Source organism: Lissotriton vulgaris, chromosome 8, assembly GCF_964263255.1.
Source record: "Lissotriton vulgaris chromosome 8, aLisVul1.2, whole genome shotgun sequence".
NCBI lineage: Eukaryota > Metazoa > Chordata > Amphibia > Caudata > Salamandridae > Lissotriton > Lissotriton vulgaris.
Window position 1 is genome coordinate 1,530,018,603 of NC_141696.1, and position 24,413 is coordinate 1,530,043,015.

The window sequence follows — 24,413 nt, forward strand, 5'->3', positions numbered from 1 at the left end:
CTTTAGATCTTCAGTCTAACGCTCTCCCAACTGAGCTATTTCGGCCTTCTGAAAGCTGGGGTCTTCATACTTTAATTTGAACCATTTAACAAAATAGATGCAGGACCTGGATTTTTAACCTCATATGGTAGAGATATGTTTTAAGGAGTCCTGTATCATTCAGCAGTTAACTGGTGCAATGGGTAAATAATATTTTTGGGATCCAGGTTAGGTCTTTTTTTTTTTTTAACTCCGAATGGACTAGCACTATATTACCCAGACGTATTTGGCAGGAGTAGGTAAGCAATGTCATCTGACTACTGACATCTGTGTTCAAGGGGCAGTGGAAGGTAATGCAGACAAGAGTTTACTTTACAAAAAAACAATGAAATGGGAAATATTCATTGTCAAACCTGAAGGTAAGAGAGGTGGAAGCAAGTTTAGAAGGAGGACATAAAGCAAAGTCTATGTTAAATTGATTGTGTTGTAGATCAGTTGGAAAAAATGTGATGAATAGAGAAAAAGTACTACGGCTGATTCCAAGACCTATTTTGTTAGAAGCAAGGAACCTCTCAATTGTGCCGAAACCGGGGATTGAACCAGGGACCTTTAGATCTTCAGTCTAATGCTCTCCCAACTGAGCTATTTCGGCCTTCTAATAGTAGGGGTCTTCATACTTTCATTTGAACCATGTAACAAAATAGATGCAGGACCTGGATTTTTAACCTCATATGGTAGAGATATGTTTTAAGGAGTCCTGTATCATTCTGCAGTTAACTGGTGCAATGGGTAAATAGCATTTTTGGGATCCAGGTTAGGTAGTTGTTTTTTAAACTCTGAATGGACTAGCACTATATTACCCAGATAGATTTGGCATGAGTAGGTAAGCAATGTCATCTGACCACTGACATCTGTGTTCAAGGGGAAGTGGAATGTGATGCAGACAAGAGTTTACTTTACAAAAAAGGACGAAATGGGAAACATTCATAGTCAAACCTGAAGGCAAGATAGGTGGAAGAAAGTTTAAAAGGAGGACAGAAAGCAACGTCTATGTTGAATTGATCATTTTGTAGATCAGTTGATAAAAATGTTGATAGAGAAAAAAGTACTACAGCTGATTCCAAGACTTACTTTGTGAGAAATAAGGAACCTCTCAACAGTGCCGAAACCTGGGATTTAACCAGGGACCTTTAGATCTTCAGTCTAACACTCTCCCAACTGAGCTATTTCAGCCTGCTGCTAGCTGTAGTCTTCATACTTTGATTTGAACCATTTAACTAAATGGATGCATGACCTGGATATTTGACCTTATATGTTAGAGATATGTTTTAAGGAGTCCTGTATCATTCAGCAGTTAACTGGTGCAATGGGTAAATATTATTTTTGGGATCCAGGTTTGGTCATTTTTTTTTTTAACTCCGAATGGACTAGCACTATATTACCCAGACGTATTTGGCATGAGTAGGTAAGCAATGTCATCTGACTACTGACATCTGTGTTCAAGGGGAAGTGGAAAGTAATGCAGACAAGAGTTTACTTTACAAAAAAGCATGAAATGGGAAATATTCATTGTCAAACCTGAAGGTAAGAGAGGTGGAAGCAAGTTTAGAAGGAGGACATAAAGCAAAGTCTATGTTAAATTGATTGTGTTGTAGATCAGTTGGAAAAAATTTGATGAATAGAGAAAAAGTACAACAGCTGATTCCAAGACCTATTTTGTTAGAAGCAAGGAACCTCTCAACTGTGCCGAAGCCCGGGATTGAACCAGGGACCTTTAGATCTTCAGTCTAACGCTCTCCCAACTGAGCTATTTCGGCCTTCTGAAAGCTGGGGTCTTCATACTTTAATTTGAACCATTTAACAAAATAGATGCAGGACCTGGATTTTTAACCTCATATGGTAGAGATATGTTTTAAGGAGTCCTGTATCATTCAGCAGTTAACTGGTGCAATGGGTAAATAATATTTTTGGGATCCAGGTTAGGTCTTTTTTTTTTTTTAACTCCGAATGGACTAGCACTATATTACCCAGACGTATTTGGCATGAGTAGGTAAGCAATGTCATCTGACTACTGACATCTGTGTTCAAGGGGCAGTGGAAGGTAATGCAGACAAGAGTTTACTTTACAAAAAAACAATGAAATGGGAAATATTCATTGTCAAACCTGAAGGTAAGAGAGGTGGAAGCAAGTTTAGAAGGAGGACATAAAGCAAAGTCTATGTTAAATTGATTGTGTTGTAGATCAGTTGGAAAAAATGTGATGAATAGAGAAAAAGTACTACGGCTGATTCCAAGACCTATTTTGTTAGAAGCAAGGAACCTCTCAATTGTGCCGAAACCGGGGATTGAACCAGGGACCTTTAGATCTTCAGTCTAATGCTCTCCCAACTGAGCTATTTCGGCCTTCTAATAGTAGGGGTCTTCATACTTTCATTTGAACCATGTAACAAAATAGATGCAGGACCTGGATTTTTAACCTCATATGGTAGAGATATGTTTTAAGGAGTCCTGTATCATTCTGCAGTTAACTGGTGCAATGGGTAAATAGCATTTTTGGGATCCAGGTTAGGTAGTTTTTTTTTAAACTCTGAATGGACTAGCACTATATTACCCAGATAGATTTGGCATGAGTAGGTAAGCAATGTCATCTGACCACTGACATCTGTGTTCAAGGGGAAGTGGAATGTGATGCAGACAAGAGTTTACTTTACAAAAAAGGACGAAATGGGAAACATTCATAGTCAAACCTGAAGGCAAGATAGGTGGAAGAAAGTTTAAAAGGAGGACAGAAAGCAACGTCTATGTTGAATTGATCATTTTGTAGATCAGTTGATAAAAATGTTGATAGAGAAAAAAGTACTACAGCTGATTCCAAGACTTACTTTGTGAGAAATAAGGAACCTCTCAACAGTGCCGAAACCTGGGATTTAACCAGGGACCTTTAGATCTTCAGTCTAACACTCTCCCAACTGAGCTATTTCAGCCTGCTGCTAGCTGTAGTCTTCATACTTTGATTTGAACCATTTAAATAAATGGATGCATGACCTGGATATTTGACCTTATATGTTAGAGATATGTTTTAAGGAGTCCTGTATCATTCAGCAGTTAACTGGTGCAATGGGTAAATAATATTTTTGGGATCCAGGTTAGGTCATTTTTTTTTTTAACTCCGAATGGACTAGCACTATATTACCCAGACGTATTTGGCATGAGTAGGTAAGCAATGTCATCTGACTACTGACATCTGTGTTCAAGGGGAAGTGGAAGGTAATGCAGACAAGAGTTTACTTTACAAAAAAGCATGAAATGGGAAATATTCATTGTCAAACCTGAAGGTAAGAGAGGTGGAAACAAGTTTAGAAGGAGGACATAAAGCAAAGTCTATGTTAAATTGATTGTGTTGTAGATCAGTTGGAAAAAATTTGATGAATAGAGAAAAAGTACTACAGCTGATTCCAAGACCTATTTTGTTAGAAGCAAGAAACCTCTCAAATGTGCCGATACCCGGGATTGAACCAGGGACCTTTAGATCTTCAGTCTAACGCTCTCCCAACTGAGCTATTTCAGCCTGCTTATAACTGTGGTCTTCATACTTTAATTTAAACCATTTAATAAAATAGATGCAGGACCTGGATTTTTAACCTCATATGGTAGAGATATGTTTTAAGGAGTCCTGTATCATTCCGCAATTAACTGGTGCAATGGGTAAATAGCATTTTTGGGATCCAGGTTAGGTAGTTGTTTTTTTAACTCTGAATGGACTAGCACTATATTACCCAGATATATTTGGCATGAGTAGGTAAGCAATGTCATCTGACTACTGACATCTGTGTTCAAGGGGAAGTGGAATGTGATGCAGACAAGAGTTTACTTTACAAAAAAGGACCAAATGGGAAACATTCATAGTCAAACCTGAAGGCAAGATAGGTGGAAGAAAGTTTAAAAGGAGGACAGAAAGCAAAGTCTATGTTGAATTGATCATTTTGTAGATCAGTTGATAAAAATGTTGATAGAGAAAAAAGTACTACAGCTGATTCCAAGACCTATTTTGTTAGAAGCAAGGAACCTCTCAACTGTGCCAAAACCCGGGATTGAACAAGGGACCTTTAGATCTTCAGTCTAACGCTCTCCCAACTGAGCTATTTCGGCCTGCTTATAGCTCGGGTCTTCATACTTTAATTTGAACCATTTAACAAAATAGATGCAGGACCTGGATTTTTAACCTCATATGGTAGAGATATGTTTTAAGGAGTCCTGTATCATTCCGCAGTTAACTGGTGCAATGGGTAAATAGCATTTTTGGGATCCAGGTTAGGTAGTTGTTTTTTTAACTCTGAATGGACTAGCACTATATTACCCAGATATATTTGGCATGAGTAGGTAAGCAAAGTCATCTGACTACTGACATCTGTGTTCAAGGGGAAGTGGAATGTGATGCAGACAAGAGTTTACTTTACAAAAAAGGACGAAAAGGGAAACATTCATCGTCAAACCTGAAGGCAAGATAGGTGGAAGAAAGTTTAAAAGGAGGACAGAAAGCAAAGTCTATGTTGAATTGATCATTTTGTAGATCAGTTGATAAAAATGTTGATAGAGAAAAAAGTACTACAGCTGATTCCAAGACCTATTTTGTTAGAAGCAAGGAACCTCTCAACTGTGCCAAAACCCGGGATTGAACCATGGACCTTTAGATCTTCAGTCTAATGCTCTCCCAACTGAGCTATTTTGGCCTGCTTATAGCTGTGGTCTTCATACTTTAATTTAAACCATTTAACAAAATAGATGCAGGACCTGGATTTTTAACCTCATATGGTAGAGATATGTTTTAAGGAGTCCTGTATCATTCCGCAATTAACTGGTGCAATGGGTAAATAGCATTTTTGGGATCCAGGTTAGGTAGTTGTTTTTTTAACTCTGAATGGACTAGCAATATATTACCCAGATATATTTGGCATGAGTAGGTAAGCAATGTCATCTGACTACTGACATCTGTGTTCAAGGGGAAGTGGAAGGTAATGCAGACAAGAGATTACTTTACAAAAAAGCATGAAATGGGAAATATTCATTGTCAAACCTGAAGGTAAGAGAGGTGGAAGCAAGTTTAGAAGGAGGACATAAAGCAAAGTCTATGTTAAATTGATTGTGTTGTAGATCAGTTGGAAAAAATTTGATGAATAGAGAAAAAGTACTACAGCTGATTCAAAGACCTATTTAGTTAGAAGCAAGGAACCTCTCAACTGTGCCTAAACCCGGGATTGAACCAGGGACCTTTAGATCGTCAGTCTAACGCTCTCCCAACTGAGCTATTTCGGCTTTCTGATAACTGGGGTCTTCATACTTTAATTTGAACCATTTAACAAAATAGATGCAGGACCTGGATTTTTAAACTCACATGGTAGAGATATTTTTTTAGGAGTCCCGTATCATTCCCCAGTTAACTGGTGCAATGGGTAAATAGCATTTTTGGGATCCAGGTTAGGTAGTTGTTTTTTTAACTCTGAATGGACTAGCACTATATTACCCATATATATTTGGCATGAGTAGGTAAGCAATGTCATCTGACTACTGACATCTGTGTTCAAGGGGAAGTGGAATGTGATGGAGACAAGAGTTTACTTTACAAAAAAGGACGAAATGGGAAACATTCATAGTCAAACCTGAAGGCAAGATAGGTGGAAGAAAGTGTAAAAGGAGGACAGAAAGCAAAGTCTATGTTGAATTGATCATTTTGTAGATCAGTTGATAAAAATGTTGATAGAGAAAAAAGTACTACAGCTGATTCCAAGACCTATTTTGTTAGAAACAAGGAACCTCTCAACTGTGCCGAAACCTGGGATTGAACCAGGGACCTTTAGATCTTCAGTCTAACGCTCTCCCAACTGAGCTATTTCGGCCTGCTTATAGCTGTGGTCTTCATACTTTAATTTAAACCATTTAACGAAATAGATGCAGGACCTGGATTTTTAACCTCATATGGTAGAGATATGTTTTAAGGAGTCCTGTATCATTCCGCAATTAACTGGTGCAATGGGTAAATAATATTTTTGGGATCCAGGTTAGGTCATTTTTTTTTTAACTCCGAATGGACTAGCACTATATTACCCAGACGCATTTGGCATGAGTAGGTAAGCAATGTCATCTGACTACTGACATCTGTGTTCAAGGGGAAGTGGAAGGTAATGCAGACAAGGGTTTACTTTACAAAAAAGAATGAAATGGGAAATATTCATTGTCAAACCTGAAGGTAAGAGAGGTGGAAGCAAGTTTAGAAGGAGGACATAAAGCAAAGTCTATGTTAAATTGATTGTGTTGTAGATAAGTTGGAAAAAATTTGATGAATAGAGAAAAAGTACTACAGCAGATTCCAAGACCTATTTCGTTAGAAGCAAGGAACCTCTCAACTGTGCCGAAACCCGGGATTGAACCAGGAACCTTTACATCTTCAGTCTAACGCTCGCCCAACTGAGCTATTTCGGCATGCTTATAGCTGTGGTCTTCATACTTTAATTTAAACCATTTAACGAAATAGATGCAGGACATGGATTTTTAACCTCATATGGTAGAGATATGTTTTAAGGAGTCCTGTATCATTCCGCAATTAACTGGTGCAATGGGTAAATAATATTTTTGGGATCCAGGTTAGGTCATTTTTTTTTTTAACTCCGAATGGACTAGCACTATATTACCCAGACGTATTTGGCATGAGTAGGTAAGCAATGTCATCTGACTACTGACATCTGTGTTCAAGGGGAAGTGGAAGGTAATGCAGACAAGAGTTTACTTTACAAAAAAGCATGAAATGGGAAATATTCATTGTCAAACCTGAAGGTAAGAGAGGTGGAAGCAAGTTTAGAAGGAGGACATAAAGCAAAGTCTATGTTAAATTGATTGTGTTGTAGATCAGTTGGAAAACTTTGATGAATAGAGAAAAAGTACTACAGCTGATTCCAAGACCTATTTTGTTAGAAGCAAGGAACCTCTCAACTGTGCCGAAATCCGGGATTGAACCAGGGACCTTTAGATCTTCAGTCTAACGCTCTCCCAACTGAGCTATTTCGGCCTTCTGATAGCTGGGGTCTTCATACTTTAATTTGAACCAATTAACAAAATAGATGCAGGACCTGGATTTTTAACCTCATATGGTAGAGATATGTTTTAAGGAGTCCTGTATCATTCCGAGTTAACTGGTGCAATGGGTAAATAGCATTTTTGGGATCCAGGTTAGGTAGTTGTATTTTTTAACTCTGAATGGACTAGCACTATATTACCCAGATATATTTGGCATGAGTAGGTAAGCAATGTCATCTCACTACTGACGTCTGTGTTCAAGGGGAAGTGGAATGTGATGGAGACAAGAGTTTACTTTACAAAAAAGGACAAAATGGGAAACATTCATAGTCAAACCTGAAGGCAAGATAGGTGGAAGAAAGTTTAAAAGGAGGACAGAAATCAAAGTCTATGTTGAATTGATCATTTTGTAGATCAGTTGATAAAAATGTTGATAGAGAAAAAAGTACTACAGCTGATTCCAAGACCTATTTTGTTAGAAGCAAGGAACCTCTCAACTGTGCCGAAACCCGGGATTGAACCAGGGACCTTTAGATCTTCAGTCTAACGCTCTCCCAACTGAGCTATTTCGGCCTGCTTATAGCTGTGGTCTTCATACTTTAATTTAAACCATTTAACGAAATAGATGCAGGACCTGGATTTTTAACCTCATATGGTAGAGATATGTTTTAAGGAGTCCTGTATCATTCCGCAATTAACTGGTGCAATGGGTAAATAATATTTTTGGGATCCAGGTTAGGTCATTTTTTTTTTTAACTCCGAATGGACTAGCACTATATTACCCAGACGTATTTGGCATGAGTAGGTAAGCAATGTCATCTGACTACTGACATCTGTGTTCAAGGGGAAGTGGAAGGTAATGCAGACAAGGGTTTACTTTACAAAAAAGAATGAAATGGGAAATATTCATTGTCAAACCTGAAGGTAAGAGAGGTGGAAGCAAGTTTAGAAGGAGGACATAAAGCAATGTCTATGTTAAATTGATTGTGTTGTAGATCAGTTGGAAAGAATTTGATGAATAGAGAAAAAGTACTACAGCAGATTCCAAGACCTATTTCGTTAGAAGCAAGAAACCTCTCAACTGTGCCAAAATCCGGGATTGAACCAGGAACCTTTACATCTTCAGTCTCTTGCTCGCCCAACTGAGCTATTTCGGCCTGCTTATAGCTGTGGTCTTCATACTTTAATTTAAACCATTTAACGAAATAGATGCAGGACATGGATTTTTAACCTCATATGGTAGAGATATGTTTTAAGGAGTCCTGTATCATTCTGCAATTAACTGGTGCAATGGGTAAATAATATTTTTGGGATCCAGGTTAGGTCATTTTTTTTTTTAACTCCGAATGGACTAGCACTATATTACCCAGACGTATTTGGCATGAATAGGTAAGCAATGTCATCTGACTACTGACGTCTGTGTTCAAGGGGAAGTGGAAGGTAATGCAGACAAGAGTTTACTTTACAAATAAGCATGAAATGGGAAATATTCATTGTCAAACCTGAAGGTAAGAGAGGTGGAAGCAAGTTTAGAAGGAGGACATAAAGCAAAGTCTATGTTAAATTGATTGTGTTGTAGATCAGTTGGAAAACTTTGATGAATAGAGAAAAAGTACTACAGCTGATTCCAAGACCTATTTTGTTTGAAGCAAGGACCCTCTCAACTGTGCCAAAACCCGGGATTGAACCAGGGACCTTTAGATCTTCAGTCTAACACTCTCCCAGCTGAGCTATTTCGGCCTTCTGATAGCTAGGGTCTTCATACTTTAATTTGAACCATTTAACAAAATAGATGCAGGACCTGGATTTTTAGCCTCATATGGTAGAGATATGTTTTAAGGAGTCCTGTATCATTCCGCAGTTAACTGGTGCAATGGGTAAATAGCATTTTTGGGATCCAGGTTAGGTAGTTGTTTTTTTAACTCTGAATGGACTAGCACTATATTACCCAGATATATTTGGCATGAGTAGGTAAGCAATGTCATCTGACTACTGACATCTGTGTTCAAGGGGAAGTGGAATGTGATGCAGACAAGAGTTTACTTTACAAAAAAGGACGAAATGGGAAACATTCATAGTCAAACCTGAAGGCAAGATAGGTGGAAGAAAGTTTAAAAGGAGGACAGAAAGCAAAGTCTATGTTGAATTGATCATTTTGTAGATCAGTTGATAAAAATGTTGATAGAGAAAAAAGTACTACAGCTGATTCCAAGACCTATTTTGTTAGAAGCAAGGAACCTCTCAACTGTGCCAAATCCCGGGATTGAACCATGGACCTTTAGATCTTCAGTCTAATGCTCTCCCAACTGAGCTATTTCGGCCTGCTTATAGCTGTGGTCTTCATACTTTAATTTAAACCATTTAACAAAATAGATGCAGGACCTGGATTTTTAACCTCATATGGTAGAGATATGTTTTAAGGAGTCCTGTATCATTCCGCAATTAACTGGTGCAATGGGTAAATAATATTTTTGGGATCCAGGTTAGGTCATTTTTTTTTTTAACTCCGAATGGACTAGCACTATATTACCCAGACGTATTTGGCATGAGTAGGTAAGCAATGTCATCTGACTACTGACATCTGTGTTCAAGGGGAAGTGGAAGGTAATGCAGACAAGAGATTACTTTACAAAAAAGCATGAAATGGGAAATATTCATTGTCAAACCTGAAGGTAAGAGAGGTGGAAGCAAGTTTAGAAGGAGGACATAAAGCAAAGTCTATGTTAAATTGATTGTGTTGTAGATCAGTTGGAAAACTTTGATGAATAGAGAAAAAGTACTACAGCTGATTCCAAGACCTATTTTGTTAGAAGCAAGGAACCTCTCAATTGTGCCGAAACCCAGGATAGAACCAGGGACCTTTAGATCTTCAGTCTAACACTCTCCCAGCTGAGCTATTTCGGCCTTCTGATAGCTAGGGTCTTCATACTTTAATTTGAACCATTTAACAAAATAGATGCAGGACCTGGATTTTTAACCTCATATGGTAGAGATATGTTTTAAGGAGTCCTGTATCATTCCGCAATTAACTGGTGCAATGGGTAAATAGCATTTTTGGGATCCAGGTTAGGTAGTTGTTTTTTTAACTCTGAATGGACTAACAATATATCACCCAGATATATTTGGCATGAGTAGGTAAGCAATGTCATCTGACTACTGACATCTGTGTTCAAGGGGAAGTGGAAGGTAATGCAGAAAAGAGATTACTTTACAAAAAAGCATGAAATGGGAAATATTCATTGTCAAACCTGAAGGTAAGAGAGGTGGAAGCAAGTTTAGAAGGAGGACATAAAGCAAAGTCTATGTTAAATTGATTGTGTTGTAGATCAGTTGGAAAAAATTTGATGAATAGAGAAAAAGTACTACAGCTGATTCCAAGACCTATTTTGTTAGAAGCAAGGAACCTCTCCACTGTGCCTAAACCCGGGATTGAACCAGGGACCTTTAGATCGTCAGTCTAACGCTCTCCCAACTGAGCTATTTCGGCTTTCTGATAACTGGGGTCTTCATACTTTAATTTGAACCATTTAACAAAATAGATGCAGGACCTGGATTTTTAAACTCATATGGTAGAGATATTTTTTAAGGAGTCCTGTATCATTCCCCAGTTAACTGGAGCAATGGGTAAATAGCATTTTTGGGATCCAGGTTAGGCAGTTGTTTTTTTAACTCTGAATGGACTAGCACTATATTACCCAGATATATTTGGCATGAATAGGTAAGCAATGTCATCTGACTACTGACATCTGTGTTCAAGGGGAAGTGGAAGGTAATGCAGACAAGAGTTTACTTTACAAAAAAGCATGAAATGGGAAATATTCATTGTCAAACCTGAAGGTAAGAGAGGTGGAAGCAAGTTTAGAAGGAGGACATAAAGCAATGTCTATGTTAAATTGATTGTGTTGTAGATCAGTTGGAAAGAATTTGATGAATAGAGAAAAAGTACTACAGCAGATTCCAAGACCTATTTCGTTAGAAGCAAGGAACCTCTCAACTGTGCCGAAACCCGGGATTGAACCAGGAACCTTTACATCTTCAGTCTAACGCTCGCCCAACTGAGCTATTTCGGCCTGCTTATAGCTGTGGTCTTCATACTTTAATTTAAACCATTTAACGAAATAGATGCAGGACATGGATTTTTAACCTCATATGGTAGAGATATGTTTTAAGGAGTCCTGTATCATTCCGCAATTAACTGGTGCAATGGGTAAATAATATTTTTGGGATCCAGGTTAGGTCATTTTTTTTTTTAACTCCGAATGGACTAGCACTATATTACCCAGACGTATTTGGCATGAATAGGTAAGCAATGTCATCTGACTACTGACATCTGTGTTCAAGGGGAAGTGGAAGGTAATGCAGACAAGAGTTTACTTTACAAATAAGCATGAAATGGGAAATATTCATTGTCAAACCTGAAGGTAAGAGAGGTGGAAGCAAGTTTAGAAGGAGGACATAAAGCAAAGTCTATGTTAAATTGATTGTGTTGTAGATCAGTTGGAAAACTTTGATGAATAGAGAAAAAGTACTACAGCTGATTCCAAGACCTATTTTGTTAGAAGCAAGGAACCTCTCAACTGTGCCGAAACCCGGGATTGAACCAGGGACCTTTAGATCTTCAGTCTAACACTCTCCCAGCTGAGCTATTTCGGCCTTCTGATAGCTAGGGTCTTCATACTTTAATTTGAACCATTTAACAAAATAGATGCAGGACCTGGATTTTTAGCCTCATATGGTAGAGATATGTTTTAAGGAGTCCTGTATCATTCCGCAGTTAACTGGTGCAATGGGTAAATAGCATTTTTGGGATCCAGGTTAGGTAGTTGTTTTTTTAACTCTGAATGGACTAGCACTATATTACCCAGATATATTTGGCATGAGTAGGTAAGCAATGTCATCTGACTACTGACATCTGTGTTCAAGGGGAAGTGGAATGTGATGCAGACAAGAGTTTACTTTACAAAAAAGGACGAAATGGGAAACATTCATAGTCAAACCTGAAGGCAAGATAGGTGGAAGAAAGTTTAAAAGGAGGACAGAAAGCAAAGTCTATGTTGAATTGATCATTTTGTAGATCAGTTGATAAAAATGTTGATAGAGAAAAAAGTACTACAGCTGATTCCAAGACCTATTTTGTTAGAAGCAAGGAACCTCTCAACTGTGCCAAATCCCGGGATTGAACCATGGACCTTTAGATCTTCAGTCTAATGCTCTCCCAACTGAGCTATTTCGGCCTGCTTATAGCTGTGGTCTTCATACTTTAATTTAAACCATTTAACAAAATAGATGCAGGACCTGGATTTTTAACCTCATATGGTAGAGATATGTTTTAAGGAGTCCTGTATCATTCCGCAATTAACTGGTGCAATGGGTAAATAATATTTTTGGGATCCAGGTTAGGTCATTTTTTTTTTTTAACTCCGAATGGACTAGCACTATATTACCCAGACGTATTTGGCATGAGTAGGTAAGCAATGTCATCTGACTACTGACATCTGTGTTCAAGGGGAAGTGGAAGGTAATGCAGACAAGAGATTACTTTACAAGAAAGCATGAAATGGGAAATATTCATTGTCAAACCTGAAGGTAAGAGAGGTGGAAGCAAGTTTAGAAGGAGGACATAAAGCAAAGTCTATGTTAAATTGATTGTGTTGTAGATCAGTTGGAAAACTTTGATGAATAGAGAAAAAGTACTACAGCTGATTCCAAGACCTATTTTGTTAGAAGCAAGGAACCTCTCAACTGTGCCGAAACCCGGGATTGAACCAGGGACCTTTAGATCTTCAGTCTAACACTCTCCCAGCTGAGCTATTTCGGCCTTCTGATAGCTAGGGTCTTCATACTTTAATTTGAACCATTTAACAAAATAGATGCAGGACCTGGATTTTTAACCTCATATGGTAGAGATATGTTTTAAGGAGTCCTGTATCATTCCGCAATTAACTGGTGCAATGGGTAAATAGCATTTTTGGGATCCAGGTTAGGTAGTTGTTTTTTTAACTCTGAATGGACTAACAATATATTACCCAGATATATTTGGCATGAGTAGGTAAGCAATGTCATCTGACTACTGACATCTGTGTTCAAGGGGAAGTGGAATGTGATGCAGACAAGAGTTTACTTTACAAAAAAGGACGAAATGGGAAACATTCATAGTCAAACCTGAAGGCAAGATAGGTGGAAGAAAGTTTAAAACGAGGACAGAAAGCAAAGTCTATGTTGAATTGATCATTTTGTAGATCAGTTGATAAAAATGTTGATAGAGAAAAAAGTACTATAGCAGATTCCAAGACCTATTTTGTTAGAAGCAAGGAACCTCTCAACTGTGCCGAAACCCGGGATTGAACCAGGAACCTTTAGATCTTCAGTCTAACGCTCTCCCAACTGAGCTATTTCAGCCTGCTTATAGCTGTGGTCTTCATACTTTAATTTAAACCATTTAACAAAATAGATGCAGGACCTGGATTTTTAACCTCATATGGTAGAGATATGTTTTAAGGAGTCCTGTATCATTCCGCAATTAACTGGTGCAATGGGTAAATAATATTTTTGGGATCCAGGTTAGGTCATTTTTTTTTTTTAACTCCGAATGGACTAGCACTATATTACCCAGACGTATTTGGCATGAGTAGGTAAGCAATGTCATCTGACTACTGACATCTGTGTTCAAGGGGAAGTGGAAGGTAATGCAGACAAGAGTTTACTTTACAAAAAAGCATAAAATGGGAAATATTCATTGTCAAACCTGAAGGTAAGAGAGGTGGAAGCAAGTTTAGAAGGAGGACATAAAGCAAAGTCTATGTTAAATTGCTTACCTACTCATGCCAGACGTATTTGGCATGAGTAGGTAAGCAATGTCATCTGACTACTGACATCTGTGTTCAAGGGGAAGTGGAAGGTAATGCAGACAAGAGTTTACTTTACAAAAAAGCATGAAATGGGAAATATTCATTGTCAAGCCTGAAGGTAAGAGAGGTGGAAGCAAGTTTAGAAGGAGGACATAAAGCAAAGTCTATGTTAAATTGATTGTGTTGTAGATCAGTTGGAAAAACTTTGATGAATAGAGAAAAAGTACTACAACTGATTCCAAGACCTGTTTTGTTAGAAGCAAGGAACCTCTCAACCGTGCCAAAACCCGGGATTGAACCTGGGACCTTTAGATCTTCAGTCTAACGCTCTCCCAACTGAGCTATTTCGGCCTCCTGATAGCTGCGGTCTTCATACTTTAATTTGAACCATTTAACAAAATAGATGCAGGACCTGGATTTTTAACCTCATATGGTAGAGATATGTTTTAAGGAGTCCTGTATCATTCCGCAGTTAACTGGTGCAATGGGTAAATAGCATTTTTGGGATCCAGGTTAGGTAGTTGTTTTTTTAACTCTGAATGGACAAGCACTATATTGCCCAGATATATTTGGCATGAGTAGGTAAGCAATGTCATCTGACTACTGACATCTGTGTTCAAGGGGAAGTGGAATGTGATGCAGACAAGAGTTTACTTTACAAAAAAGGACGAAATGGGAAACATTCATAGTCAAACCTGAAGGCAAGATAGGTGGAAGAAAGTTTAAAAGGAGGACAGAAAGCAAAGTCTATGTTGAATTGATCATTTTGTAGATCAGTTGATAAAAATGTTGATAGAGAAAAAAGTACTACAGCTGATTCCAAGAGCTATTTTGTTAGAAGCAAGGAACCTCTCATCTGTGCCGAAACCCGGGATTGAACCAGGGACCTTTAGATCTTCAGTCTAATGCTCTCCCAACTGAGCTATTTCGGCCTGCTTAAATCCGTGGTCTTCATACTTTAATTTAAACCATTTAACAAAATAGATGCAGGACCTGGATTTTTAACCTCATATGGTAGAGATATGTTTTAAGGAGTCCTGTATCATTCCGCAATTAACTGGTGCAATGAGTAAATAGCATTTTTGGGATCCAGGTTAGGTAGTTGTTTTTTTAACTCTGAATGGACTAGCACTATATGACCCAGATATATTTGGCATGAGTAGGTAAGCAATGTCATCTGACTACTGACATCTGTGTTCAAGGGGAAGTGGAAGGTAATGCAGACAAGAGTTTACTTTACAAAAAAGCATGAAATGGGAAATATTCATTGTCAAACCTGAAGGTAAGAGAGGTGGAAGCAAGTTTAGAAGGAGGACATAAAGTAAAGTCTATGTTAAATTGATTGTGTTGTAGATCAGTTGGAAAAAATTTGATGAATAGAGAAAAAGTACTACAGCTGATTCTAAGACCTATTTTGTTAGAAGCAAGGAACCTCTCAACTGTGCCGAAACCTGGGATTGAACCAGGGACCTTTAGATCTTCAGTCTAACGCTCTCCCAACTGAGCTATTTCGGCCTTCTAATAGCTGGGGTCTTCATACTTTAATTTGAACCATTTAACAAAATAGATGCAGGACCTGGATGTTTAACCTCATATGGTAGAGATATGTTTTAAGGAGTCCTGTATCATTCCGCAGTTAACTGGTGCAATGGGTAAATAGCATTTTTGGGATCCAGGTTAGGTAGTTGTTTTTTTAACTCTGAATGGACTAGCACTATATTACCCAGATATATTTGGCATGAGTAGGTAAGCAATGTCATCTGACTACTGACATCTGTGTTCAAGGGGAAGTGGAATGTGATGCAGACAAGAGTTTACTTTACAAAAAAGGACGAAATGGGAAACATTCATAGTCAAACCTGAAGGCAAGATAGGTGGAAGAAAGTTTAAAAGGAGGACAGAAAGCAACGTCTATGTTGAATTGATAATTTTGTAGATCAGTTGATAAAAATGTTGATAGAGAAAAAGTACTACAGCTGATACCAAGACCTATTTTGCTAGAAGCAAGGAACCTCTCAACTGTGCCGAAACCCAGGATTGAACCAGGGACCTTTAGATATTCAGTCTAACGCTCTCCCAACTGAGCTATTTCGGCCTGCTTATACCTGTGGTCTTCATACTTTAATTTAAACCATTTAACAAAATAGATGCAGGACCTGGATTTTTAACCTCATATGGTAGAGATATGTTTTAAGGAGTCCTGTATCATTCCGCAATTAACAGGTGCAATGGGTAAATAGCATTTTTGGGATCCAGGTTAGGTAGTTGTTTTTTTAACTCTGAATGGACTAGCACTATATTACCCAGAAATATTTGGCATGAGTAGGTAAGCAATGTCATCTGACTACTGACATCTGTGTTCAAGGGGAAGTGGAAGGTAATGCAGACAAGAGTTTACTTTACAAAAAAGCATGAAATGGGAAATATTCATTGTCAAACCTGAAGGTAAGAGAGGTGGAAGCAAGTTTAGAAGGAGGACATAAAGCAAAGTCTATGTTAAATTGATTGTGTTGTAAATCAGTTGGAAAAAATTTGATGAATAGAGAAAAAGTACTACAGCTGATTCCAAGACCTATTTTGTTAGAAGCAAGGAACCTCTCAACTGTGCCGAAACCCAGGATTGAACCAGGGACCTTTAGATCTTCAGTCTAACGCTCTCCCAACTGAGCTATTTCAGCCTTCTGTTAACTGGGGTCTTCATACTCTAATTTGAACCATTTAACAAAATCGATGCAGGACCTGGATTTTTAACCTCATATGGTAGAGATATGTTTTAAGGAGTCCTGTATCATTCCCCAGTTAACTGGTGCAATGGGTAAATAGCATTTTTGGGATCTAGGTTAGGTAGTTGTTTTTTTAACTCTGAATGGACTAGCACTATATTACCCAGATATATTTGGCATGAGTAGGTAAGCAATGTCATCTGACTACTGACATCTGTGTTCAAGGGGAAGTGGAATGTGATGCAGACAAGAGTTTACTTTACAAAAAAGGACGAAATGGGAAACATTTATAGTCAAACCTGAAGGCAAGATAGGTGGAAGAAAGTTTAAAAGGAGGACAGAAAGCAAAGTCTATGTTGAATTGATCATTTTGTAGATCAGTTGATAAAAATGTTGATAGAGAAAAAAGTACTACAGCTGATTCCAAGACCTATTTTGTTAGAAGCAAGGAACCTCTCAACTGTGCCGAAACCCGGGATTGAACCATGAACCCTTAGATCTTCAGTCTAACGCTCTCCCAACTGAGATATTTCAGCCTGCTTATAGCTGTGGTCTTCATACTTTAATTTAAACCATTTAACAAAATAGATGCAGGACCTGGATTTTTAACCTCATATGGTAGAGATATGTTTTAAGGAGTCCTGTATTATTCCGCAATTAACTGGTGCAATGGGTAAATAGCATTTTTGGGATCCAGGTTAGGTAGTTGTTTTTTTAACTCTGAATGGACTAGCACTATATTACCCAGATATATTTGGCATGAGTAGGTAAGCAATGTCATCTGACTACTGACATCTGTGTTCAAGGGGAAGTGGAAGGTAATGCAGACAAGAGTTTACTTTACAAAAAAGCATGAAATGGGAAATATTCATTGTCAAACCTGAAGGTAAGAGAGGTGGAAGCAAGTTTAGAAGGAGGACATAAAGCAAAGTCTATGTTAAATTGATTGTGTTGTAGATCAGTTGGAAAAAATTTGATGAATAGAGAAAAAGTACTACAGCTGATTCCAAGACCTATTTTGTTAGAAGCAAGGAACCTCTCAACTGTGCCGAAACCCGGGATTGAACCAGGGACCTTTAGATCTTCAGTCTAACGCTCTCCCAACGGAGCTATTTCGGCCTTCCGATAATTGGGGTCTTCATACTTTAATTTGAACCATTTAACAAAATAGATGCAGGACCTGGATTTTTAAACTCATATGGTAGAGATATGAAATGAAATGAAATGAAAATAAATTTATTGAGCGCGATTGCTGCCCAGGGGCGTCCAAGCGCTGAGTTGTGCTGAGGCGGAGTTACCAGGAACGGAAGAATTAGGACACGAAAGATTTAGCAAACAGTAGTGTCTTCAAGTTTTTTCGGAATGAAAGCAGATTTGGGTTAGATCGGAGTGAGAGGGGAAGGGCGTTCCAGAGTTTGGCAGTGTTTAGAGAGAACAGCCTGCCACCCGACCTGGCTCTCTTCACTCTGGGAACAACAGCAAGGAAGGCTTCCATCGACCTAAGATTCCTGTTTGGGTGATAGGGGATAACAAGGTCGTTGTTAATGGGTGGGCCTGTTTTCCAAAAGGCGTGATGTGCCATGCATAACGCCTTGAATGCTACTCTCTGCCTCACTGGCAGCCAGTGGAGACTCTTCAGAGCGGGTCTAGCTGACTGGGATCGTGGAATCTGTAGCAGAGTGCGTGCTGCACAGTTTTGCACGATCTGTAATTTCCGGAGGGTCATTTCGGGAGCCCCAACATACAGGGCGTTATTCGAGTCCAGACGAGACTGAATGAGGCCTTGTACCGCCACCTTTCTAGCTTCTAACGGTAGAAGTGGAAGGATCTTTCTAAGAATTCTTAGTAGGCCAAAGCATGTGGCGGACAACTTCATGGCCTGGGTGGTAAACGAGAGTTTGTTATCCAGCCACACTCCTAGGCTCTTCACACTTTCCTTGGGGATGGGGGGGGGACCCAGAGTACAGGGCCATAGAGAGGTGAAAGGTACTGGGGGGGTAGGGCCTAGGAGCATTAGCTCCGTCTTGTCCCCATTCAGTTTTAGGGAGGAGGAGGTCATCCATCCCTTGACATCCTCTAAGCATTTTAGCAGATCTGCCGGGCATTGCCTGTTGTTGCTAGCGGTCAATGAGACCACTAGTTGAGTTGATATGTTTTAAGGAGTCCTGTATCATTCCCCAGTTAACTGGTGCAATGGGTAAATAGCATTTTTGGGATCCAGGTTAGGTAGTTGTTTTTTTAACTCTGAATGGACTAGCACTATATTACCCAGATATATTTGGCATGAGTAGGTAAGCAATGTCATCTGACTACTGACATCTGTGTTCAAGGGGAAGTGGAATGTGATGCAGACAAGAGTTTACTTTACAAAAAAGGACGAAATGGGAAACATTCATAGTCAAACCTGAAGGCAAGATAGGTGGAAGAAAGTTTAAAAGGAGGACAGAAAGCAAAGTCTATGTTGAATTGATCATTTTGTAGATCAGTTGATAAAAATGTTGATAGAGAAAAAAGTACTACAGCTGATTCCAAGACCTATTTTGTTAGAAGCAAGGAACCTCTCAACTGTGCCGAAACCCGGGATTGAACCATGAACCCTTAGATCTTCAGTCTAACGCTCTCCCAACTGAGATATTTCAGCCTGCTTATAGCTGTGGTCTTCATACTTTAATTTAAACCATTTAACAAAATAGATGCAGGACCTGGATTTTTAACCTCATATGGTAGAGATATGTTTTAAGGAGTCCTGTATTATTCCGCAATTAACTGGTGCAATGGGTAAATAGCATTTTTGGGATCCAGGTTAGGTAGTTGTTTTTTTAACTCTGAATGGACTAGCACTATATTACCCAGATATATTTGGCATGAGTAGGTAAGCAATGTCATCTGACTACTGACATCTGTGTTCAAGGGGAAGTGGAAGGTAATGCAGACAAGAGTTTACTTTACAAAAAAGCATGAAATGGGAAATATTCATTGTCAAACCTGAAGGTAAGAGAGGTGGAAGCAAGTTTAGAAGGAGGACATAAAGCAAAGTCTATGTTAAATTGATTGTGTTGTAGATCAGTTGGAAAAAATTTGATGAATAGAGAAAAAGTACTACAGCTGATTCCAAGACCTATTTTGTTAGAAGCAAGGAACCTCTCAACTGTGCCGAAACCCGGGATTGAACCAGGGACCTTTAGATCTTCAGTCTAACGCTCTCCCAACGGAGCTATTTCGGCCTTCCGATAATTGGGGTCTTCATACTTTAATTTGAACCATTTAACAAAATAGATGCAGGACCTGGATTTTTAAACTCATATGGTAGAGATATGTTTTAAGGAGTCCTGTATCATTCCCCAGTTAACTGGTGCAATGGGTAAATAGCATTTTTGGGATCCAGGTTAGGTAGTTGTTTTTTTAACTCTGAATGGACTAGCACTATATTACCCAGATATATTTGGCATGAGTAGGTAAGCAATGTCATCTGACTACTGACATCTGTGTTCAAGGGGAAGTGGAATGTGATGCAGACAAGAGTTTACTTTACAAAAAAGGACGAAATGGGAAACATTCATAGTCAAACCTGAAGGCAAGATAGGTGGAAGAAAGTTTAAAAGGAGGACAGAAAGCAAAGTCTATGTTGAATTGATCATTTTGTAGATCAGTTGATAAAATGTTGATAGAGAAAAAAGTACTACAGCTGATTCCAAGACCTATTGTGTTAGAAGCAAGGAACCTCTCAACTGTGCCAAATCCCGGGATTGAACCATGGACCTTTAGATCTTCAGTCTAATGCTCTCCCAACTGAGCTATTTCGGCCAGCTTATAGCTGTGGTCTTCATACTTTAATTTAAACCATTTAACAAAATAGATGCAGGACCTGGATTTTTAACCTCATATGGTAGAGATATGTTTTAAGGAGTCCTGTATCATTCCGCAATTAACTGGTGCAATGGGTAAATAATATTTTTGGGATCCAGGTTAGGTCATTTTTTTTTTTTTAACTCCGAATGGACTAGCACTATATTACAAAGACGTATTTGGCATGAGTAGGTAAGCAATGTCATCTGACTACTGACATCTGTGTTCAAGGGGAAGTGGAAGGTAATGCAGACAAGAGATTACTTTACAAAAAAGCATGAAATGGGAAATATTCATTGTCAAACCTGAAGGTAAGAGAGGTGGAAGCAAGTTTAGAAGGAGGACATAAAGCAAAGTCTATGTTAAATTGATTGTGTTGTAGATCAGTTGGAAAACTTTGATGAATAGAGAAAAAGTACTACAGCTGATTCCAAGACCTATTTTGTTAGAAACAAGGAACCTCTCAACTGTGCCGAAACCCGGGATAGAACCAGGGACCTTTAGATCTTCAGTCTAACACTCTCCCAGCTGAGCTATTTCAGCCTTCTGATAGCTAGGGTCTTCATACTTTAATTTGAACCATTTAACAAAATAGATGCAGGACCTGGATTTTTAACCTCATATGGTAGAGATATGTTTTAAGGAGTCCTGTATCATTCCGCAATTAACTGGTGCAATGGGTAAATAGCATTTTTGGGATCCAGGTTAGGTAGTTGTTTTTTTAACTCTGAATGGACTAACAATATATTACCCAGATATATTTGGCATGAGTAGGTAAGCAATGTCATCTGACTACTGACATCTGTGTTCAAGGGGAAGTGGAAGGTAATGCAGAAAAGAGATTACTTTACAAAAAAGCATGAAATGGGAAATATTCATTGTCAAACCTGAAAGCAAGATAGGTGGAAGAAAGTTTACAAGGAGGACAGAAAGCAAAGTCTATGTTGAATTGATCATTTTGTAGATCAGTTGATAAAAATGTTGATAGAGAAAAAAGTACTACAGCTGATTCCAAGAACTATTTCGTTAGAAGCAAGGAACCTCTCAACTGTGCCGAAACCCGGGATTGAACCAGGGACCTTTAGATCTTCAGTCTAATGCTCTCCCAACTGAGCTATTTCGGCCTGCTTATAGCTGTGGTCTTCATACTTTAATTTAAACCATTTAACAAAATAGATGCAGGACCTGGATTTTTAACCTCATATGGTAGAGATATGTTTTAAGGAGTCCTGTATCATTCCGCAATTAACTGGTGCAATGGGTAAATAGCATTTTTGGGATCCAGGTTAGGTAGTTGTTTTTTTAACTCTGAATGGACTAGCTATATATTACCCAGATATATTTGGCATGAGTAGGTAAGCAATGTCATCTGACTACTGACATCTGTGTTCAAGGGGAAGTGGAAGGTAATGCAGACAAGAGATTACTTTACAAAAAAGGACGAAATGGGAAACATTCATTGTCAAACCTGAAGGTAAGAGAGGTGGAAGCAAGTTTAGAAGGAGGACATAAAGCAAAGTCTATGTTAAATTGATTGTGTTGTAGATCAGTTGGAAAAAATTTGATGAATAGAGAAAAAGTACTACAGCTGATTCCAAGACCTATTTTGTTAGAAGCAAGGAACCTCTCAACTGTGCCTAAATCCGGGATTGAACCAGGGACCTTTAGACCGTCAGTCTAACGCTCTCCCAACTGAGCTATTTTGGCCTTCTGATAACTGGGGTCTTCATACTTTAATTTGAACCATTTAACAAAATAGATGCAGGACCTGGATTTTTAAACTCATATGGTAGAGATATTTTTTAAGGAGTCCTGTATCATTCCCCAGTTAACTGGTGCAATGGGTAAATAGCAGTTTTGGGATCCAGGTTAGGCAGTTGTTTTTTTAACTCTGAATGGACTAGCACTATATTACCCAGATATATTTGGCATGAGTAGGTAAGCAATGTCATCTGACTACTGACATCTGTGTTCAAGGGGAAGTGGAATGTGATGGAGACAAGAGTTTACTTTACAAAAAAGGACGAAATGGGAAACATTCATAGTCAAACCTGAAGGCAAGATAGGTGGAAGAAAGTTTAAAAGGAGGACAGAAATCAAAGTCTATGTTGAATTGATCATTTTGTAGATCAGTTGATAAAAATGTTGATAGAGAAAAAAGTACTACAGCTGATTCCAAGACCTTTTTTGTTAGAAGCAAGGAACCTCTCAACTGTGCCGAAACCCGGGATTGAACCAGGGACCTTTAGATCTTCAGTCTAACGCTCTCCCAACTGAGCTATTTCGGCCTGCTTATAGCTGTGGTCTTCATACTTTAATTTAAACCATTTAACGAAATAGATGCAGGACCTGGATTTTTAACCTCATATGGTAGAGATATGTTTTAAGGAGTCCTGTATCATTCCGCAATTAACTGGTGCAAAGGGTAAATAATATTTTTGGGATCCAGGTTAGGTCATTTTTTTTTTAACTCCGAATGGACTAGCACTATATTACCCAGACGTATTTGGCATGAGTAGGTAAGCAATGTCATCTGACTACTGACATCTGTGTTCAAGGGGAAGTGGAAGGTAATGCAGACAAGGGTTTACTTTACAAAAAAGAATGAAATGGGAAATATTCATTGTCAAACCTGAAGGTAAGAGAGGTGGAAGCAAGTTTAGAAGGAGGACATAAAGCAATGTCTATGTTAAATTGATTGTGTTGTAGATCAGTTGGAAAGAATTTGATGAATAGAGAAAAAGTACTACAGCAGATTCCAAGACCTATTTCGTTAGAAGCAAGAAACCTCTCAACTGTGCCAAAATCCGGGATTGAACCAGGAACCTTTACATCTTCAGTCTCTTGCTCGCCCAACTGAGCTATTTCGGCCTGCTTATAGCTGTGGTCTTCATACTTTAATTTAAACCATTTAACGAAATAGATGCAGGACATGGATTTTTAACCTCATATGGTAGAGATATGTTTTAAGGAGTCCTGTATCATTCCGCAATTAACTGGTGCAATGGGTAAATAATATTTTTGGGATCCAGGTTAGGTCATTTTTTTTTTTTTTAACTCCGAATGGACTAGCACTATATTACCCAGACGTATTTGGCATGAGTAGGTAAGCAATGTCATCTGACTACTGACATCTGTGTTCAAGGGGAAGTGGAAGGTAATGCAGACAAGAGATTACTTTACAAAAAAGCATGAAATGGGAAATATTCATTGTCAAACCTGAAGGTAAGAGAGGTGGAAGCAAGTTTAGAAGGAGGACATAAAGCAAAGTCTATGTTAAATTGATTGTGTTGTAGATCAGTTGGAAAACTTTGATGAATAGAGAAAAAGTACTACAGCTGATTCCAAGACCTATTTTGTTAGAAGCAAGGAACCTCTCAACTGTGCCGAAACCCGGGATTGAACCAGGGACCTTTAGATCTTCAGTCTAACACTCTCCCAGCTGAGCTATTTCAGCCTTCTGATAGCTAGGGTCTTCATACTTGAATTTGAACCATTTAACAAAATAGATGCAGGACCTGGATTTTTAACCTCATATGGTAGAGATATGTTTTAAGGAGTCCTGTATCATTCCGCAATTAACTGGTGCAATGGGTAAATAGCATTTTTGGGATCCAGGTTAGGTAGTTGTTTTTTTAACTCTGAATGGACTAACAATATATTACCCAGATATATTTGGCATGAGTAGGTAAGCAATGTCATCTGACTACTGACATCTGTGTTCAAGGGGAAGTGGAAGGTAATGCAGAAAAGAGATTACTTTACAAAAAAGCATGAAATGGGAAATATTCATTGTCAAACCTGAAGGTAAGAGAGGTGGAAGCAAGTTTAGAAGGAGGACATAAAGCAAAGTCTATGTTAAATTGATTGTGTTGTAGATCAGTTGGAAAAAATTTGATGAATAGAGAAAAAGTACTACAGCTGATTCCAAGACCTATTTTGTTAGAAG

At 38.5% G+C, this 24,413-nt stretch overlaps 9 non-coding genes across 9 annotated transcripts; all 9 read right to left on the reverse strand.

Moving 5' to 3' along the window:
- Positions 1 to 5,219: 5,219 nt before the first annotated feature.
- TRNAV-GAC (transfer RNA valine (anticodon GAC)) lies at positions 5,220 to 5,292 on the reverse strand. Its single transcript has one exon. It is a non-coding gene; the product is annotated as a tRNA-Val (tRNA).
- Positions 5,293 to 5,800: 508 nt separating this feature from the next.
- On the reverse strand, positions 5,801 to 5,873 carry TRNAF-GAA (transfer RNA phenylalanine (anticodon GAA)). The gene has a single exon. It is a non-coding gene; the product is annotated as a tRNA-Phe (tRNA).
- A 1,674-nt stretch (positions 5,874 to 7,547) lies between these two features.
- On the reverse strand, positions 7,548 to 7,620 carry TRNAF-GAA (transfer RNA phenylalanine (anticodon GAA)). Its single transcript has one exon. It is a non-coding gene; the product is annotated as a tRNA-Phe (tRNA).
- Positions 7,621 to 10,461: 2,841 nt separating this feature from the next.
- TRNAV-GAC (transfer RNA valine (anticodon GAC)) lies at positions 10,462 to 10,534 on the reverse strand. The gene has a single exon. It is a non-coding gene; the product is annotated as a tRNA-Val (tRNA).
- Positions 10,535 to 14,754: 4,220 nt separating this feature from the next.
- On the reverse strand, positions 14,755 to 14,827 carry TRNAF-GAA (transfer RNA phenylalanine (anticodon GAA)). The gene has a single exon. It is a non-coding gene; the product is annotated as a tRNA-Phe (tRNA).
- A 510-nt stretch (positions 14,828 to 15,337) lies between these two features.
- Positions 15,338 to 15,410, reverse strand: TRNAF-GAA (transfer RNA phenylalanine (anticodon GAA)). Its single transcript has one exon. It is a non-coding gene; the product is annotated as a tRNA-Phe (tRNA).
- A 6,105-nt stretch (positions 15,411 to 21,515) lies between these two features.
- On the reverse strand, positions 21,516 to 21,588 carry TRNAF-GAA (transfer RNA phenylalanine (anticodon GAA)). Its single transcript has one exon. It is a non-coding gene; the product is annotated as a tRNA-Phe (tRNA).
- A 510-nt stretch (positions 21,589 to 22,098) lies between these two features.
- TRNAV-GAC (transfer RNA valine (anticodon GAC)) lies at positions 22,099 to 22,171 on the reverse strand. Its single transcript has one exon. It is a non-coding gene; the product is annotated as a tRNA-Val (tRNA).
- A 508-nt stretch (positions 22,172 to 22,679) lies between these two features.
- Positions 22,680 to 22,752, reverse strand: TRNAF-GAA (transfer RNA phenylalanine (anticodon GAA)). Its single transcript has one exon. It is a non-coding gene; the product is annotated as a tRNA-Phe (tRNA).
- Positions 22,753 to 24,413: the final 1,661 nt, after the last annotated feature.